Here is a 20983-nt window from a genome sequence, read left to right as displayed (position 1 = left end):
TCCCTCTTCCCCCACTATGCTGCCTGCTCCATTCTTTCTCTCTCTCCCTCTTATACAGACCTTCTCTACATCTCTGGTATGCAGTAGGTTGCATGGATACTAACAGCCCTTGAACTTCATAGTCTATGTGCCAGCTCCAAATTCTCAAGGTAGTACCATGATTGGCCCAGGTCCTGAGCCCCAGTCCAGACAATCATGGCCAGGAGGTGGAAGTCAAGTTACATTCGCATGGCAGTGACTATAGTAATCAGGGCTGGTAGTGATGTGTTGAGACACGAGGGAAAGGACAAAAATCCTCAGAATGTGGAGAGGAGTATAGGTCATTCATGATCACTGTTAACTCCTAATCCTTGTTCCATGAATACAAAAGGCACAAAAGGCAGAAGAAACATAAGGAGCAGTGACATCTGTATGAATGCATATGGATGTTTAAATGCTGAGTGAGGTAGAATGTCTCTTGATGATGGTGGTGCTCTAAGATGGCTTGTCCTAGTAGAAGTAGTTGTATATGGTTTTATGATCTCTCAATGTGGAACTGGATGAGCATGAAGAAGGAAATCAAGTATTTCACAGACAGTTTACTTTAGCTTCGTTTATCATGGCAAATTAAATCAGAGATTTTTTTTAAATGAAGGAAATGACTGTGGTACCATTTACATTTATTGAAGATAAACATTCTGCTCTCTCATTTACATAATAGCTACATTTCTAAAATGTCTATAAATCATATATTTAAAAGCAAAGCATATTTCAAACATAATAGGGTGGTGAATCTTAACATGTTTGTGGTCATGAACTCCTTTGAGAATCTGAAGAAAAATGTGGACTCTCCCCAGAAAAAAATATGAGCAGATGCACACACATTTGTGGGAAGATGATATATGACATATTGATATTAGTCTCCTCTTATATATGGTTTCACTTTCCACAGGGTCAGTCACCTGGTCTGAAAGCAGGTGGTCCTCCATATGATGTATTACCAGAAGGTCAGTATTAGCCTAATATTGTCACCTTGCCTACAGCATTCACCTCACTTCATCTCAGCACATAGGATGTCATCATCTCACATCAGCACAAGATACCACAAAAAGAAATCTGAGAGAGACGGAGACCACATTCACATCACTTTTATTACAGTATGTAATAATTGTTCTATTTTATTCTTATTTATTGTTGTTAACATTTCACTGTGCCTAATTTATACATTAAACTTTGTCATAGGCTTGTATGGATAGGAAAAAACATAGTACATATACAGTTCAGCACTATATATATATATGTATATATATATATATAGGTGCCAGGCTGCTCTCTATATATACAGGTACCATGTGTCTCTCTCTGTGTGTGTGTGTGTGTGTGTGTGTGTGTGTGTGTGTACTTTCAGGCATCCACTGGAGGTCTGGGAAGTATCTCCTAGGGATACTGGAGGTCAAGTGTATGTGAGATCTGAAACCTTAAACATCATGTTTCTTTTTCCTTCCTTCAATCACCCCCATTTGAACAAGCAAAACAAAGACTCTAGATTCTTTAACAAAAGATTCAAATTCCCAGTAAGTATAAGCCAAAAAGTTAGTTGGGGGTAGGGTTTGCTGGAGCCTGTGTGAACCTATGGAACAAGTCCCCTTCATAGCCACTCCTGCCCTGAAGGAGATATAAATGATCTGTAGGTAAGGAAAAGAAAACAGAGTTCTTAGACAGGTGGGAGAAAATTGTGATGTCGGAAGGATGTTATATTAATTTGCTAGGACTATTGTAGCAAAATACCACAGACTAGGTGGCATAAAAGAAACAACAGGCCATGATCAAGATGATGTCAGGGTTGGTTTCTCTTAAGGCCTCTCTCCTTAGCTTGAAGATGACCATCCTCCTCTGTGTCCTCACATGGCCTTACCTCTGTGTGCACACCTCTGGTGTCTCCTCGTGTGTCTCAATTTCCTCTTCTTACAAATACCAGGTTGGGTTAAGCACCACCCTAACAGCTTCATTTTAACTTAATCACCTCTTTAAAGACCATTTCTCCATATACAGTCACATTCTGAGGTACTGGGCTTAGGGCTTAAACATATTAATTTGAGAGGACACAATTCAGCACATAACAGATATGTACTGCATCACACTCCTGGAAGAGTCTTAGGGTAGAGGTGGGACAGAGATTTCTCCTTTATGTTAACAGGGCCCAAGAGTAAAGAAATTTGTACCCAGCTTTCCCTTTGGAGTATTTTGAAAATCTCAGTCTTAATAGAAGAACCCAGAACAAAATGCTGTAAAGTGGAAATATAAATGTTAGTATGCCTTATCTAGATCCTGAAGGGCTGAGGATTATGGGCTGTCCAGCCCCCTGGGTATTCTCATGGTGCCTACTTAGTAAGCATGGGGCCTTTGTGAGCTCCAGGAGGCCTGGAAGTTAGTTGGGAAAGTGAACCAACCAACAGGCCATGGGAAAGGCTACCTGGAAGGGCAACCACACAAAATACCAAAGAACAGTGCAGTCTGTTGACTGGTGTGCAGAGATGTGGCTACAATTCCATGGCATTGCACATACCAGGCATGGGACCAATCAATAGTTGGAGAATAGTCAGTGCCTGTTCACTAGAGCCAAGTTATGCTTTCCTCACACTCAGAGAACAGAGAGACCAAGTCACCTCTTTAGAAAATGAGAGAGATCATCAACACCCAGACGTGTCCCCCAATGTCACAGTGCTTCATAAGTCTCCTCTGGACCAGCAAGCTACCCCACAGTGAGGGAAAAGGAGGAAGAGAGAAAGCAACAGAATCTTAAACTGGATATGTTGTAAACCAGGATACACTCAGTTTAATAGAATTGAGAAAACTAAGTTAAGCTCCTAACAAGCAAATAGGTGCTTATAAGTTAATTGTATTAGAAAAATTATGTTCCACTTTTTATACCTGAGATTTAAAGACTCTACTGACTTTTAAGAATATATCCTTTATACTTCTTGTTTTTTATGCATTTTCAGGAAGTGCACTGATCTCTCAGAATAGCCATTTATGACTCCAGATTGAGAATATTTGCCCCAAGGGATCTGGTTCTTTAAATCTGGTTGTGTGAAAAATCTTTTTAACAACAACAACCGGCTAATATATATAATTTTCCACTAATATATATATATATTATATATATAATATATATAATATATATATATAATATATAGTAATATATATACTATATATAATATATAATATATAATATATATAATAATATATATAATATATATAATATTTTCCAATAATATATATTATTTGAAATTCTATTTTCTTAAAGAGAGGCATGTCTGGAATTTACAGCACAATAGCTCACATGATTATGTTTAGTAAATGCCAGGAAAAAACAGAATTACAAATGGAGAAATTATAGACAATCACTGGGTAAAGATAGCTATATTTGAGCAGTAGAGAGATCAGAGGTGACAGTATTATGCTGTTTCACTTCAAGAAATATAAAGCATTAAAAAAACGGAAGTCTTCAAAAGCAAAAATACCTCAATTGTTTTTCTTCCTTGTCCATTTTCAACCAAACATTTTTTTATTACTTAATAATGTCACTAGTGGCATAAAATGAAGGAGAAACTTGCATATCAGACACATTTGTAAGAAATGTTTGTGGTAATCAGTGGCACTGATTGGAGTAGCCTGTACTTTCCAGAGCTAAGCCCACTACCTGAATATTTTGTTACATTTTGTTCATTGGTGTCTCTATCTTGCGTTCCACACTTAAACAGAAAAATATATCCCTCTCACCTTGTTTTCAAAAACTTCTGTACATACAATCTTCCTGACAATTTACATGGTAGGTCTCTTTTCCATGGAATAATCAAGTTTTACCATCTCCTAGTGACCTGATTTAGGCTGGAATAAACCAATTTTGATCACCAAAGCAAGTCAGAATTGTGTCTAACTGTATCTCCCAGTAAAACCTGTAATCCCTGGAGATGCTCTCCATTAAGATGTCATTTGTTCATCAAGATACAATTTGTGCTTCAGGATCAGACAACTTTGATTTCATCTTAGTGCTCCCATTTATCAGCTGTGTGATATTTGACAAGTGCCTTAAAATTTCTGAGTTTCTTCTTCCTCATCTATAAAATGGGGATAATAGTACCTACCTCATAAAGTAACCATGAAAATCCTCTGAGACACTGTAAGGACAGGACATGAGCTGGAATCTATTTTTCACAACTTATGTATCATCAAATCTCCCCTTGCCAAGACTAAAGAAGATGGACTTGGAAGCGGCAAAATCAGCTTCACTGTGAAAACTAATTTATACGTTCTAGGCTAGCTATTTCACATTACCTATGACTAACATTTGTTACAGAGCTATTGATCAGCAACTATGAAAATGAACACAGTTCAGAAGAATCTGGCTAAGGTCTCTCCCATCTGAGAGAATTTTCCAGAGAATTTCCCAGATACTAAGTCGAGAGTGCCATGAAAACTAGGAAACAGGAGAAATCAAATCTGGTGGGAAGGATAAGAAAAATTTTCATGAAGTAGGTGATGTTTGATATGAGGGATTTCAGGAGACATAAATGGCAAGAATTCCACAGGGAGACACCTCAGCACAGGGACAAGTGAAGTCTACCTATGAAAACTCTCATCCTTCAGGGTCTGATTAGAACATCGTCTACCCTGAGAAGACCAACCATTTAATCTTGTTCTATGTTTCTTCCACACTGTGAACCTGCCTCAGTTGTATCATTTACTGCACTGGATTTGTTGACACATGTGTGTCCTTCACTGGGTCACAAGCTCCACCTAAAAGTGCAAACCATGTTTTACTTAACTTTGTGTAACAGATGTTAAGGTTCCAGAAAACTGAGACTTTAAGGCTTAGGGAATTTTGCATTTCCTATTTTTAAGTCAAATTATATCCAACCTGAACCTCTCATTTCACTTGCTGAAAAATCTGTCAGTTCTTAGGATCTACTTTACCTCTTTTGGACCTTCTGTCAGGAGCGGGGGGTTCCCTTGGTCCTGAGGCATCTTCAGACCCAGCATTTTCTCAGCACTTCTGCATTCCTCGTGGGGTCATCAGGAACTTTGGACCTCCCCTTGGCACATGAAGATCATGGGATGTCATGGCCCATCCATCTAGAATCTTCTTCTTTCAATGCTCTCTAACATGCTACCCCAGGCTGAGTGTAGAACTTCTCTGTGATGTGCCACGTTTGAGGAACTTCAGAGTGTATTTCAGTATATCTACTTTCTCTCCTTTACAGATTAACCTCTAAGGAGGAAGAAAGACAAGCACATACATTTTCCTGCCCTTTTCTCATTTCCTGTCCTTTCTCCCCTCCCAGTTTTCCACTTCCCTACCCTGTGCACCATGGCTTCTATATCATATCCTCCTCTTTCTCTGGTGGCAATCGTGCTCCTCTTTCTTGGGACAATAATTCTGGAGAAAACACAGAGAAATAATTGAAGAGAAAATGAAGAGAAAATTCATCTGTGTTATTTCAAAAATATTATCCTATGTTATACAAATAGATGAATGAGTATGGTAATGTACATGCATGTGTACATTTTTGAAGACTTGAAATTTCAGAGTAACTTTTCTTTTTAATATATAATGGTATATTACTTTCTACAACATATCCAGATAAATAGGAAGTTACAGATTTTCTTCTTTGTAAATAGAATGTAAGCTTTTTGTGCAGAATGCATTGCACTATTCTCTAAGGTGAAAGTGGAGAAATCATTATAGATAGCTCAAAAATGTTCTTCCTTTGAAATACTGCACTTATGGGCAAATAAGATTATTTGAAACCTTAGGAAATGGGTGAGAAAATTCATCAATGTGAAAAGACAACCAAAGACAACAATTTTATTTGGTCTAAAATGAAGTAACATTTTATAGGACTGAATTTCAGCTTCATGAAAGTTATAATGAAAACAAATGAGTCACTCATTTTATGTTAAAAACCTCCCTAAGTTAGCCTTTTCTGGTTTTGTAACCAAAAGCTATAGCTGGGAGTAGATTTGAGTATTTTTTTATTTTTTATTTTTTTTCTTTTTGATTTTGTTTAATATGAAATTTATTGTCAAATTGGTTTCCATACAACACCCAGTGCTCATCCCAACAGGTGCCCTCCTCAATACCCATCACCTACCCTCCCCTCCCTCCCACCCTCCATCAACCCTCAGTTTGTTCTCAGTTTCTAAGAGTCTCTTATGGTTTGGCTCCCTCCCTCTCTAACCTTTTTTTTCCTTTCCCTCCCCCATGATCTTCTGTTAAGTTTCTCAGGATCCACATAAGAGTGAAAACATATGCTATCTGTCTTTCTCTGTATGACTTATTTCACTTAGCATAACACTCTCCAATTCCATCCACGTTGCTACAAAAGGCCAGATTTCATTCTTTCTCATTGCCACGTAGTATTCCATTGTGTATATAAACTACAATTTCTTTATCCATTCATCAGTTGATGGATATTTAGGCTCTTTCCATAGTTTGCCTCTTGTTGAAAGTGCTGCTATAAACATTGGGGTACAAGTACCCCTATGCATCAGCACTCCTGTATCCCTTGGGTAAATTCCTAGCAGTGCTATTGCTGGGTCATTTAAAAAAAAAACCTTGATAAAGGGGGTAACTCAGAAGTGAGTGGAAGCAGGGAGCAGATAAACACCACTACTTTAATACTGTGAACCTTTTATCAAGTTCTCCAAATGGAGGATGAATATGAACCTTGTAGTCAGATTACTTTTCATTTTTGGCGAAAAAGTCCTTTGCTGGGTTTTTGTAATGGTAAAGCCAAAAAGAATATTATTCTACAATGGGATGTTCAAAATAGTGAGGAAGCAAAATAGTTCTACATAACAACAAAAAAAAGTTGTCTTCATTCTAGGCCCTAATTAAGTCTCTGAAGATGATTATGTTTCCTGGAGGGGGGCTTTGAACTGGGGGTTAGGAGTGGTGGGTGAGAGAGAAAATAGATCTGTTTCTTGCTGGATCTCAGAAGATTGTGGGGCAACTGAACTCCAGGCAGGGAGCCCATGATCAAAGGCACTTCTCTTTCAAAGATGCCAAATGCATCATGTGGGCGGACTAAGTAGCATCTTCTCTCCACCCCATTATGTCTCTATCCCCACATCCCAGCTACCTTATAGAAGGATGAGGCCTTTATATCTTAGAAGTCCTAAGAAGTCATCTTTTGTTTGTTTGTCCTCCTCCATTGTTATTCCTTTTTGTACCCACCATTCATCTGAGAAATGTAGTTAAACCGAGTAGCAGGATCTTCACTGAGCATTGGTGACTTTGTTCTCTCCCAGAGTGGATCAGGAGGACAGCAACAACATGGAAAAGCCAGCCTGGAGTTAGAATCAGAAAGTTAATTGGTTGAGAGGACTCTCCAAACCTGAAGAATTTGTAGGATATATAAGCATTCTTTGGATCAAAAAAAAAATGCTGGACTTTCAAAAATCAAATGGGATACAAGCTCCAATGATTCATAACTGTTTGTTGTAGGTATGATCCTCAAAGACTGGAAAAGCCGTACACATCTGGATGATATTTACAAAAAACAGAAGTACCCTGGGCAGACATGAAATACTAGAAATGTGCGGTGTTGACCTGTCTTGTGGGTTTCCTCTCTGTTTCTCTCATTTTTTTTTCTGCCAGAGAAGCCACTGGCATTGCTGCTACTGGGGTCCTGGTCACCTTTTACTGGACAGCTATAAATGGAGGAATGAAGAAAACTTGGTGGACACTGCCACCAGAACCACAGTCTTTCTTCTGAATCGTCCCTTTGATCATTAATATTTCTCAGTAAGTTTCATTGTCTATGGTTCTTTTTGGAAGTTCCCCTTTCTCCTCCTACCACTAATTGAATTATCTTCTGTATTCTCATTAGTCCAGATTGCAAAGGATAGCAACTGACTGGATAACAGATTGGGGCAATTCATCTATCTCCTATTAAGAAGAGAGCCTCTTGTAGCAGGCTACCTCATGTATTGCTGACCAATGTATGCTTAGGCTAACCATCTAACAACCATTAGATCAGGTGTCCATAGTTCTCTATAGAGTATAAAGGGCATTGCAGGATTATTTCTGAGAGGAGGTAACTGAGCATTTCAGATTGAGAGAGATATTGGGCACCAGTCTAGTAAAAGTCCATAGTGAAACAAATATGCACATTCAAATACATAAGAAAACAGCATTTGATGAAAACATATACACATACAGTTAAATAGGTTTCTGCTAAAGATCATTAAATCAAAGAAAGAGGTTCAGTACTTGTCATCACTACAGACACACTTTACAGATGGGGTTAAGCCAACATGGCAACACAAAAGTTGAATCCATTACTGTCCAGGTCAAATTCCTAATATGTGATTCATTGTTGAGCCTTGTCTTTCTAAAATAAGGAAAACACTGGCCAGTTTTTGTTCTGCTTTTTATAATAAAGCATGCAGTTGTGGCTTATATTAGTTGCAAAAGAGAAAGCATACTATGTGAAATAGTAAACCACAGCTTGATTGTCCTTTGATAATCTACATTCCCTGGATGCTGCAGTTTATTTACACAAGTATTGATGAAAGGCTAACTTTTTATTATACACAAACCAATTTAAACCATTCTTAAAAATGAATTAAAAAAGTCATCTTTGCTTGCACAATTACACAATTACATGGTTTTCAGCAATCTCTAAATGTTTCTTTCTTTAAAATTCCGTTGGAACACGGTTATTTTTATATTACCTATAGATAGGATTTTTTCTAGCAATTTGACAAATAAAATTAAAGTCAAATTTTGACTTTCTTCTATCTCAATGTCAGACAATACCCCCAATCAAAATGGCTTAGTGGTATAAAATAAAAGGCTCAAAATCGATATTCCAAGGACCTACTTTATCAGGTCCCCTGGTTCTCAGCCACTGTTTCTCTCTCCTTATGTTTGGAGCCATTTGACACCCTGGTATGGGCTCAGTCATTTCTCAGGTCCAAAGGCCCTTGGTGGGAAGGATCTGAGGACAGCCATCCCCCACTGGAGGGACCAGCTTCAAGACTCACTTTACTGTTCATCCTTCTCAGAGCTTGTATACAATTTTCCTGACTTGGATTTTTCTTGTTTCTTAAACCCAGAATTAAAAACAACTTTTTGAAAAATTGACTCTATGTCTTAAAAATGGGTCACTGAAATTTATTGGATTTAGCTTTCATTTTTGACATCAATATATCTTACCAGGACGTCCAGGTCTACTCTCTGTTCACTGGATCCATAATTATAGACATGGTATCCATGTAATGGAGCAGCATGATATCCTGGGGATAGGTGAAGTGCTTAAGAAACCCATGAGCCAAACGAGAAGGCAGCAAACTATGGCTTAGAGGCCACATCTGCCCTGCAGCCTGTGTCTGTAAAGCTTGCAAGCCAAGAATGATTTTTATTTGTTAGGTTGGTTTTTAAAAAGAAAGAGGAAAAAGAATATGCATTAGAGACCATATGTGGCATACAAAGCCTAATATATTTACTATTTAACCCTTTCTAGGAATAGTTTGCCAATCCTTGAATTACTACAGAGCCAGAGAGTTGATATAGTCCTCAGTCCATTGCTGTCCCTGCTATTTAAAGGAAACTGTTTTTGTGGTCTCTCCTTATTGGGGTATTTAATCTAGGAAAAGAATTTGCCAACTTAACAGTTCTATATCAAGAATCAGAGTCTGTGTTGACTGCAGAAAATAAACCACATATAAAACAGCAGCCCCACTTGGAATCACCTTCTCATTAAGTTTCTGATAATCCATTAATATTGTTCCCCAAACCCATCCATCTTCTCACTGGTCAAGCAGGAGAGCTTAATGAGGATGGGGGTAACTGGGAAATGTAACAGAAATTATTATTCCTACCTTCCTCAAGTGTTTGATAGTAACATTCATCTCTACAACCCCTCCAGCTGCATGGCATTTTTTAGGTTGACTATTATGGCAACACCTTGGCACAGAGGCTTCCTTTTGCCCATCCGGAGCCTTCACTCCATGGGCCAGGAAGCCAACATGTAGATGTTGACAAGTCTGTTCCAGCTATACCTATGAAAACCAGGAAAGTAGCTATGGAATGATTCACCAGTAGGTCCCTGTTGACTCACTGTGAAAGGAACCCAGACCAAATATCCACTGATACTCTCTGAACTTCAGTAAGCCTCCTCTGTGTAGTGGGCCACAACAGCATTCTGGAATCAACATTAGCTCGAGCCCATGTCAATAATCCTGCAAAGGTCTGGGTGGCTCCTTTCTCCCAGGCAAAGCCATTTTCCTGAGAGGTGGCTGCAGGTTCTTTTCAGGGGAAGACCAGGAACAGTGCTCATGGCACTATTGTAGGATACTTGCTCATTCATTTCTGGGCTTGGGTCTATGAACTGCAAAAGGGCTATAACTCATAATTACAGTTACTCAGGTCACCTAGAATTTAGCTTTTTTTTTTAGATTCAGTTTATGCAGATCAAGGAGCATGATAACGGTCCTGCACATTCCTATCCCTGGCAGTCAGACCCTGTGATATCTCTCCAGCTACCTATTAGGGGAACCACATCCATCTGCCTCTGTCTTGGGTCTGTCATTGTAGCATCCCCTGCACTTTGCTGCCTGGGACCCCATCAACCCCAGAAAAGTCAGGAGCCCTATCCTTTAGCAGCAACTCCTATGGTCAGGTCTGGCCTGCAGAGAACAGCCACTCTGATGATTTTTAAGGTGTTTCTTTATTAACACAGTGCCTCACTGTAGAAAAGTGCCCTGTAGTCTGTCTCATGAGACATAACTAAATGTAGATGAGTGATTTGTATATCATAAACATACCCTAATATTTCTTTATCTTTACATCCATTTCTCTACATTATCCCAAGAAATTTCTGGTAACATAGCTTATACATTGGCTACCACCATACCAACAATTCTGTCAAACATTCTGAGCTACTCAAGTGAGCATATTGAACATGGAATCCCTGGCAAGTGCACCCAATGCAAAATAACCAACCCAATCTAAAATTACACTTCTCTCTTCTTGGTCTGACACCCTTGGAATCCATTCCCACACATATTGCAGGTTTTTGCCATTGCAACTGAGCAAAATCTTGTGATTCTTTTTGTTGTATAAATCTTTTCCCTCCAGCTTTGACTTTGTATTTGCCACCACACTCGCATGCCGGGATTTATTCTATATGGCTCTAAGGCAATGTTGGGGTATAGACACACAGAGAGCTGACAACTTCTGCTAACTTAACTCCCTCCAGTGAAGTCATCACATGGCCCTCTGGCAAGAAAAGAACAGCCTCCTAAAACAGGAAACAAGTTTGCTTTTGCTTTCAAGGAACATTTGATGGAATATGGGCTTTTAAGGTACTCAGGGACATATGAATCTACCACATTCCATATCTCAGTTTTCTTGGCCCCATTCATCCTGATAAATGCGCTAGGGTTCACACAAGAAACATGAAGTGTATAAATCCACACTGTTATGCAGTTCAGAAACCTGAAGGATCAGACTCTGGTTCTATCTTTTGGTTCTGTCCATTGAACAACTACAAGACAGAAGAGAGGCCTGCAGGCAGCCATGGAAGTTCCTCGATTCTCTGACCATACTTAAGCAGAGCACTTTATATTTCATTTTATCATTTGTCCTTTAAGTTCTCTGGAGCTGATAGAAAAATCTACCCCACATACTCACAACCCTCCCTGCATTCCTTAATCCTCGCATAATTACCAGCATCTCTTAAGCCACCAGAACATTGTCATTGATAGGCTTCTTATTCTGAACAACCCCAGGTGATGAGGTACTACATCACCAGTACATACCAGTGTCTATTTTATGATACCAACAGATTCTTAGCCGCCTTCAGTTCAAACCGAGAGCTAACTAATCTCAGAATTTCACTCCTTGAGAGCCAGTTGCTTGCAACCACAACAGCCTGTGAGGGTTCAGTTATAGAGAATAAAACCTACTCTAGACCATGCCAGCAGAAAGAAATTTGTTTTATTGGGTATTAAGTGGCTTCTCAAATTGTTTATAAACTGAAGAGACTTTAGTCTGATCTTCCAGGAGAGGAAACTTAAGTCATGAGCAGAACTGCTGCTGCCCTGGCCATAATCAAGAAGTGGCCTGATGAATCAAGAAGTCATGGTGACAGCTGCTAGCTCAAGATCAAAGCACTTGCACTTCAATCTGCACCAGCAAAAATAGGAGGCTCATGTCATGTTTCCCTCCACTCTTACTTTAGTTCTGGATTTAAGTCTTATGTAAAGGCATCTGGTTGACAGAACATAAATCATATCCCGAAATGTGGGAAATGTAGATTTAGCTCACTAGCCTCTGCAGTATAGGAAGCCACAGAAGAAAGAGGTGGGAATTGATTCGGGGAAAGCAAGTCTGTCGTACCCACCACAGTCCTCTTTGGGGGGGGGGGGTTTCTGTGATTGGACTTCTGCTACCTGCTGACGGGATTTCCTGATGCAAACCTGCCAGTCTTGTTGCAACATGTCTGTATACTGACCCCTCCTCAATTGTCCCTCACCAACTATTAGACAAATATTGTCCCCTCCCCCATTTTTTGGTATTAAAACTCGCCTCCAATATGAACTACTTTCCTGGGGTACTGTTATCTGCTTCTCCTTGTCATACTCTTTACATGCGGTTTTTTGCTTCCTAGATTGAACTTTTTCCTGCTCCTACTGCTGTTTTCTTCACAGTGCCTGCTCCAGAGAGGGTCCTACGAATCTACCCAATCCCAACGCAGTCGACTTGGACACGTTGAGTCAAATCTCATGATATAACAATTAACAATATTTAAGGGCATCAATCTAAATAGACTGCAAAATAGAATCCAAATTTTCAAAGAGGTCTATATCATCTCTTTCAAATGTGCCAAAAACAATATTAATATTTATCAAGTTCGTATCTGGGAAGTAAATAATATCTTGAATCTTCCTTTTAATTCAGGTACATGTACAAGATAGTACACTGTTCTCTTCTTTCTTATTCCTCTGTTTTCTTTTTTGTTTTGTAATTTGATTTTGTTATTTTATTTGAGTATAGCTGACACACAATGTCACAATAGTTTCTGGTGTATGACGTAGTGATTCAACATCTCTGCACATTATGTTCACGACAAGTGTAGCTACCAGCTGTCACCATGCAGTGCTATTACAATATCACCGACTATATTCCCTATGCTGTGCCTTTTATTCCTGAGATGTATTCATTCCATAAGACAGAATACTTTTTCTAATCCATATATTTCCTTTCATCCCCCAAACAATATTAATTATGCTGATCAGTCTTCCTCAGTTAACTAGATTTACCCTAATTAGCTGGTCTCTTTTCTTCCAAACTACTTGGCTCTGGAGACTTTATATCTGAACTTAAAATTTTTCTGAAGAATCTAGTACAAAATGAATTATGCTGTTTCTTTCTGTATATAATTGGATTTCAAAAAGATTTTTTTTTCTATCAGTGAATCACATAAAGATCACATCTACCCTCACTACTCCATGACCTTTCTATACTGGTCATAGCAGAATTTAAAAAGAGCTCATAAGAAATGTCAGCTTTGTCCTATGTTAAGTCTCCCTAACAGCTGCTCCATTACAGGATTTTATTCTTCATCTTGTACATAGTTTATATCAAGTTGAATATAGCATGTTTTATTCTTTTTAAAATTTTTTAATGTTTATTTTTGAGAGACAGAGACAGAGTGAGTGGAAGAGGGCAGAGAGAGAGGGAGACAGAATCCAAAGCAGGCTCCAGGCTCTGAGCTGTCAGCACAGAGCCCGACTTGGGGCTCGAACTCATGAACCAGAAGATCATGACCTGAGCTGAAGTCAGACACTTAACTGATTGAGCCACCCAGGCATCCCAGTATGTTTTATTCTGTGTGGGATTTTTGTTAAATTGCTACTTGTGCCATCAGTGAAACAGGGATTTATTCTAAAATAACTATTATATATATATTTTTTGTAGATTAGGTATGCAGCATCTAGTTCCAAGGTTTCTATCTTTGATGAGTTAGGAAATTGGTTTTGTGTAAATGTGTCTGACACATCTGATTCTAAAAATAAATTTTGGATTGCTCCCAGGTTAGCCTTCTGAAATTACATAATTTTCACAAGTTATTAATATCACTCAGAATTTCTCTTTCCATGCTGTTTTTAAAATCAACACATTGTCTCCCCCTCTATCACTGCCATCCCTCAGTCATTCTTTTTTCTTTTAAGGGGGTCCTGACTAGGAGAGGTGCTAATTGATTTTGTCCTTCTAACCAGCAATAATAGGAAATTTGGGCCCCTCACGTAGCTCAAATCCCAAGCCCGCCCCATGTTTTTTCCAACCCTCAAAAACAGACATTTCTATTGGTTTTGAATTCCCTTTTTAATTGTTAGCCACAGTCTTTTTCAATGCAGAAGCAAACCACATGGTGGACTCTCTATTCCCCAGTATTTCCATCCAGGTCTGCACATGGTTAACAAAGTATGCCACAGCAGGTAAAATCAATGGCTTTGGTCCTCTGCAGCTTGTCATCATGATCAATGGATTATCACAGCTTGGCCAATTATGCAGCAATTTGTATCGATTGTTTAGAGTGGCAGTGGTGAATCCTAGTAACTAAACTTGCCATAGTAGGATTTGCTTCTTCTCGAACTATATAGGCTCAAGACAATTCAATGAACTTACATAACTTTTAGATGTCCATAATTCCATATGGTCTAAACAAACTTTACTTTGTGAACTTAGCTTTCCAAGCACTTACATATGGCTTTAAAATGTGACTTAGTGACTAAAGTGAAATTGACCATAACTTTTCTTACCAGTTTTTAATTATTACCTGAATTTTTTCTTTTAAAATGAAAGTATGTGCAGCGATTATCCATGGACTTAATTTTATGTGTGAGCAAGCTGGGTCAGTCAATATTATTGTGTTTATAGAGTTAATTTAATATCAAATAGACCTTATGCCATTTTTTTCACATTTAAACATTGAACTAGATGGAGTCTCAGAGCTCTAATTATTTTACATTTAAGAGTCAATTTTTAAATGACTTCTCAGTTTTGAAGAATATGTCCCGTCTGTTGGAAGAGGAAGAAGGCTTTCACACATAAGGGTTGTGTTCTTTATGACTATAGCTCATCAGTAACTAGACTATAGTCATATGGTTGTATACGTGTGTGTGTATGTGTTCAAATTGCTAGCTAAGAGCCACTGATGTTTTAAAGACAAGTACAATACTTTCCTAAATGGATAACATTAGAAAAGACTATTGACTGGCAAGTTGTAGGTGACTCTAGTCCTTCTTGAATTACTAAAAATAGGCAATGCTCCATTTGCTCTTTACCTAAAATAAATGAAGTTCTTCCAACTCATGAATGCTGCACTAAAAGGTCAGAATCTTTTATTCCCATCTCAGGAGCAATGTTTCTAAAAGACACTGTGCCCTATGCCTTTGCTGAGCAAAACAGCTAAAAAGATAGCAATTTTTAATTATAGTATACAAGGTTTCTTTAATGACCTTATGACTTTGGGACATTAAAAAGTCTATTCACTAATAAGACACAAAAACAGAAGAAACCTGAGTGGAAATGTCAGTTTAAACATTACATAGGGATCCATTTAATGATGCATGAGTGAAAGAAAATACCTTGTATGTCTTTTTTTTAATAACCTTTTAAAAATGTCTGTATTCCCTTTGCTTTCCTTATTTATATTATATTTATCTGAATATGTGAACATGCACTTCTTTTTGTTACACTACTGAAATTGCTACTGGATTGGCCTGAAGGATAAAGTAATATAAGATTTAAGTGTAAAATTTCGATTACAGTAATAGAATAGGCATTTCATAAAGAAAGATAAAATGTTTTTACTTATTAGGTCAACCACTGGTGAATGAGTCTCAGAATGATCTATCAGGAAAGCAAAAGTATCCTATGCGGTAGAGTCCACCACTGAATTATTTTATGCCACTTGCAAATGTTTGTTTTCTAATTGTGAAAACATTAATACTCATTTAGAAAATTCAAAATAACATTTTATTTAAAAATATCTATCTTAACCTACACAGAGGTATTTATTATTTATGTGTTGATGGATTTTATTCCAATATTCAGTGGTTAAGAGCATGGGATCTAGAGCCAGTTCAAACTACTAGTCTGCCACTTGTAAGCCTTGAGACCTTGGGCAAGTAACTTAATTACTTTTTGATTCAGTTTCCATATCAATAAAATAGGCATTAAAGTAGACATAATTCATGCATCTATTGAGAAAATTAAATGAGGGGATACATGTAAAGTTCTTAGGGAAAACTCCTGGTATATGGTGACAGTATAGTACACAACAGCTTTAATTATTATCGTTAAGGTTTTCCATCTCACATATATTTTTCTTACATTGATGATTTACTATGTTTTCGGACATCACCAACTTGAAAAGAGATTTATGAACCTTCTGGAAAATTTGGAAAATATGGACAAGCATGAAAAATAAAGTTACACTTGTTATTACATTGTCAGACATAAACACCGCTAATATCTGAATATACAGTTTTAAAATCATCTTTGATCATGATAGGTCTCAAATACTTGGGTGAGATTTTAAAAATATATAATACACATCCTCGCCAGCAACTATAGTCTCCTGATTTGTTCATTTTAGCCACTCTGACTGGCGTGAGGTGGTATCTGAGTGTGGTTTTGATTTGTACTGCACTGTTGGTGGGAATGCAAACTGGTGCAGCCGCTTTGCAAAACAGTGTGGAGGTTCTTCAAAAAATTAAAAATAGATCTACCCTAGGACCCAGCAATAGCACTGTTAGGAATTTACCCAAGGGATACAGGAGTGCTGATGCATAGGGGCACTTGTACCCCAATGTTTACAGCAGCACTTTCAACAATAGCCAAATTATGGAAAGAGCCTAAATGTCCATCAAATGATGAATGGAATAAGAAATTGTGGTTTATATACACAACTGAATACTACGTGGCAATGAGAAAGAATGAAATCTGGCTTTTTGTAGCAACATGGATGGAACTGGAGAGTGTTGTGCTAAATGAAATAAGTCATACAGAGAAAGACAGATACCACATGTTTTCACTCTTATGTGGATCCTGACAAACTTACCAGAAATTTCTCATGGGGGAGGGGAAGGGGGAAAAAAAAGGAAAAAAAAAAGAGAGGGAGGGAGCCAAAACATAAGAGACTCTTAAAAACTGAAAAAAACTGAGGGTTGATGGGGGGTGGGAGGGAGGAGAGGGTGGGTGATGGGCATTGAGGAGGGCACCTGTTGGGATGAGCAATGGGTGTTGTATGGAAACCAATTTGACAATAAATTTCATATTAAAAAAATAAAATAAAAATATATAATACATAGGAATAAATTTACAAAAGTAGTGGAAGGCTTATACACTAAAAATTATAAACATTATTGAGGGAAATTAATTTCTAAATGATTAGAAAGACATTCCATCTACTTAAATTGGAATACTCATTAGCTTTAAGATGGAAAATTTCCCTGAGATTTATCAACACAAGCTATATATTCAGCACAATACCTATTAAAATTCCAGTAAGTCTTTTTTTTTTTTTTGCAAAAATTGATGAGAAATGTGTAGTATGTAGGATTTTCCCATTGGCCTAAAATGTATATGGGATTGCAAAAGACCTAAAGAGCCAAAACAATTTTGAAAAGAAGAGCAAATTGGGAAGCCTAACTTCCTAACTTCAAAGCTTAATATAAAAGTATAGTTACCAAGACAATGTGGCATAGGCATAAGGACAGATATATTCTTTTCTTTTTATATATAATTTTTTTCATGTATTATTTATTTTTGAGACAGAGACAGAGCATGAGCAGGGGAGGGGCAGAGAGAGAGGGAGACACAGAATGAGAAGCAGGCTCCAGGCTCCAGGCTCCAGGCTCTGAGCTGTCAGCACAGAGCCCGACGAGGGGCTTGAACTCACAAACCACAAGATCATGACCTGAGCCAAAGTCAGATGCTTAACCGACTGAGCCACCCAGGTGCCCCGATATATTCTTTTTTATATATAAATTCTATTTGATTTTTAAACAAATGATTCTTGGACAAGTGGAAAAGCACATGCCAAGAAAATGAGCTCAGACCTCCACACTGTTTTCCAAAGCAGCTGCACCAGTTTGCATTCCCACCAACAGTGCAATACTCAGACCTTAACTCTCACACAAAAATTTTAGAGGATAACATAAGAGAAAATATTTGAGATATGGGTCAGGTAAAGATTCCTTAAATACAGCACTGAAATCATGGTCCATTAAAAAACTTAATAAATTGGACTTCCTCAAAAGTCTCGTACTTCAAAATACACCATTAATAAAATAAAACCACAAGCCATAGACAGGAAGAAAATATTTGCAAAACACATATCTGATAAGGAACATGTACCCAGAATGTACAAAGAACTCTTACAATTCAACAACAAAACAGACAACCCAATCAAAACATGGACAAAAGATTTAAATAGACATTTCACCAAAAACAATATATGAATGGTGGATAAGCCCAAGAAAAGATGCTCAATGTTATTAATCAATAGGGGAATGCAGATTAAAACCACAATGAGACAATATATACCCACTAGAAAGACCATAATCAAGACAGACAATGACAGGTGTTGGCTAGAATGTGGATAATTGGAAAGGGGCATGTAAAATAATATACAGCCAACTTAAAAACTGTTTGTTAGTTTCTTATAATGTTAAATAAATCTACTATAACCACTCTTAGGTATCTTCCCAAGAAAAGAAGAAAATATATATCTGCACAAAGATTTGTACATGAATATTTACATCTGTAAATGGCCAAAAATTGGAAACAACCCAAATGTTCATCAACTGACAAATGGGTAGACAAAATGTAGTATACCCATACAGTGGAACACTATTTAGCAATAACAAGGACAAGTCCCTGATACAGGTCATGATGTGGCTGTTTTGTCTTTTCATTCACTTATCACTGGCATTAAGTTCTTAAATTTTTTTAATGTTTATTATTGAGAGAGAGAGAGACAGAGCATGAGCATGGGAGGGGCAGAGACAGGAGGAGACACAGAATCCAAAGCAGGCTCCAGGCTCTGAGCTGTCAGCACAGAGACCGACGCGGGGCTCGAACTCACAAACTGTGAGATTGTGACCTGAGCTGAAGTCGGATGCTTAACCGACTGAGCCACCCAGGCGCACCTACTGGCATTTATTTCTTAAACAATAAACTGTCAAGTGAAAGAAGCCAAACAGAAGAGACCACATATTGCATAATTCCATTTTTTTAATATTCAGGAAAGGTAAATATATAGAAACAGAAAGTAGATTGGTGGTTGCCCAGGGTAGGGTATATGGAACAGAAAAGGAGATCAGCAGTAAATGGACATGAGAAATATTATCAGGGTGATGGAAATGTTCTGAAACTGATTTTTGGTGATGATTGAACAACTTGGTAAACTTAATAAAAATTAAGTGGGGGCGCCTGGGTGGCTCAGTCGGTTAAGCCTCCGACTTCGGCTCAGGTCATGATCTCACAGTCTGTGGGTTCGAGCCCCGCACGGGCTCTGTGCTGACAGCTCAGAGCCTGGAGCCTGCTTCCGATTTTGTGTCTCCCTCTCTCTCTGGCCCTCCCCTGCTCATGTTCTGTCTCTCTCTGTCGCAAAAATAAATAAAAACATTTAAAAAATTTTAGAAAAAAAATTAAATGTATGCTTTAAATAGGTGAATCATGTGATATGTAAAATATGCCAAAATAATGTTACATTAAATAATACCCTGATAGATTCCATCCTAAGCCATGTATCTCTGTGTCTTGAAAACAGTGTGTGGTCTACATACTACATACACGGAAGCATCATTGGAGGTTGTGAAATTACTTATTTCTAAGCCACTTACCAGGAATCTTATACATAAGACATAGAAAGCTACATTTCTAACAAATTTTAATCAGTCATTTATCACACTATTTCAGAGAATTACTATGTTAATAGTAATGTGGCAAAGTAATGTGGCAAATGGCATCAATGCCCAAAACAAAGCAAAAATCTAAACAGCAGGTGGTCAGTGAAACTGAAGGACTGGTTTATGAATGTGGAGGCAGACAAATATGAATAATCCAGAAGGTACAATTCCTCAAAGATGCATAATTTCAGCTAGGATCTGAAATATGAGTAGGAGATAATTAGGGGAGGAGGTCGTTTCAGGCCCATATACAGTTGGAAATGATAATTAGCTGTGGTTTAGGAAGGTTCTATTGCTCTTCTAGCTGCAGAGGGAATAATCTGCAATGGGTACAAGTTTGTATGCTGCAAATAAAGAGGTAGTTTGTTGGTGAGTAGAGATGTGTTCGGATGGATGTTGGGGACCATCAGGAGTAGTAATACTGAGATTACATGAAAGTTCTAACAAGGATAAACCCAACTGGATAGCAAGATGACATACAGACCTAAATTTTACTTGTTTTAATCATTCATTTACCATTTTCAACAAATTTATGGAGATATTATATATATATATATATATATATATATATATATATATATCATATATATCAGATATATCAGATGTCACATATATCATATATATCAGATATATCAGATGTCACATATATCATATATATCACATATATATGATATATATCATATATATCTTATATATATGAAAAGTATATATAATTCACCCATTTTAAGTGTACAATTCACTGATTTTTAGTAAATTTACTGAGGTGTACACCATCATCATAATCCAATTTTAGAATACTTTCATCCCACTAATAACAACCTTCATGCGCATTAGCTGTAAATCCTTGTCTTTATACCATGCTCATGCCTCAAGCAGCCAGTATTCTAATTTGTATTTTTATATATTAGCCTTTACTGGATCATTTTATATAAATAAAGTCACACATTTGGGAGTAGGACTTTTTTCACTTCGCATAATGTTTATGAGGTTCATGTAGCATTATCAG

The 20983-nt window shown here is 37.6% G+C and overlaps 1 long non-coding RNA gene across 1 annotated transcript in view; it reads right to left on the bottom strand.

Moving 5' to 3' along the window:
• Positions 1 to 3524: 3524 nt before the first annotated feature.
• Positions 3525 to 20983, bottom strand: part of LOC123591992 — a 90093-nt gene continuing 72634 nt past the window's right edge. Inside the window, exons 3-5 of the long non-coding RNA XR_006709529.1 lie at positions 7125 to 7332; positions 4957 to 5419; positions 3525 to 4779 (exon numbers count right to left, since the gene is read on the bottom strand). This is a non-coding gene — a long non-coding RNA (uncharacterized LOC123591992). The remainder of the gene's footprint in view (positions 4780 to 4956; positions 5420 to 7124; positions 7333 to 20983) is intronic.

Source organism: Leopardus geoffroyi, chromosome B1 (assembly GCF_018350155.1).
Source record: "Leopardus geoffroyi isolate Oge1 chromosome B1, O.geoffroyi_Oge1_pat1.0, whole genome shotgun sequence".
Lineage (NCBI taxonomy): Eukaryota > Metazoa > Chordata > Mammalia > Carnivora > Felidae > Leopardus > Leopardus geoffroyi.
The sequence above is the reverse complement of the archived record's forward strand: the minus strand, read 5'-3'. Positions and strand labels throughout refer to the sequence as shown.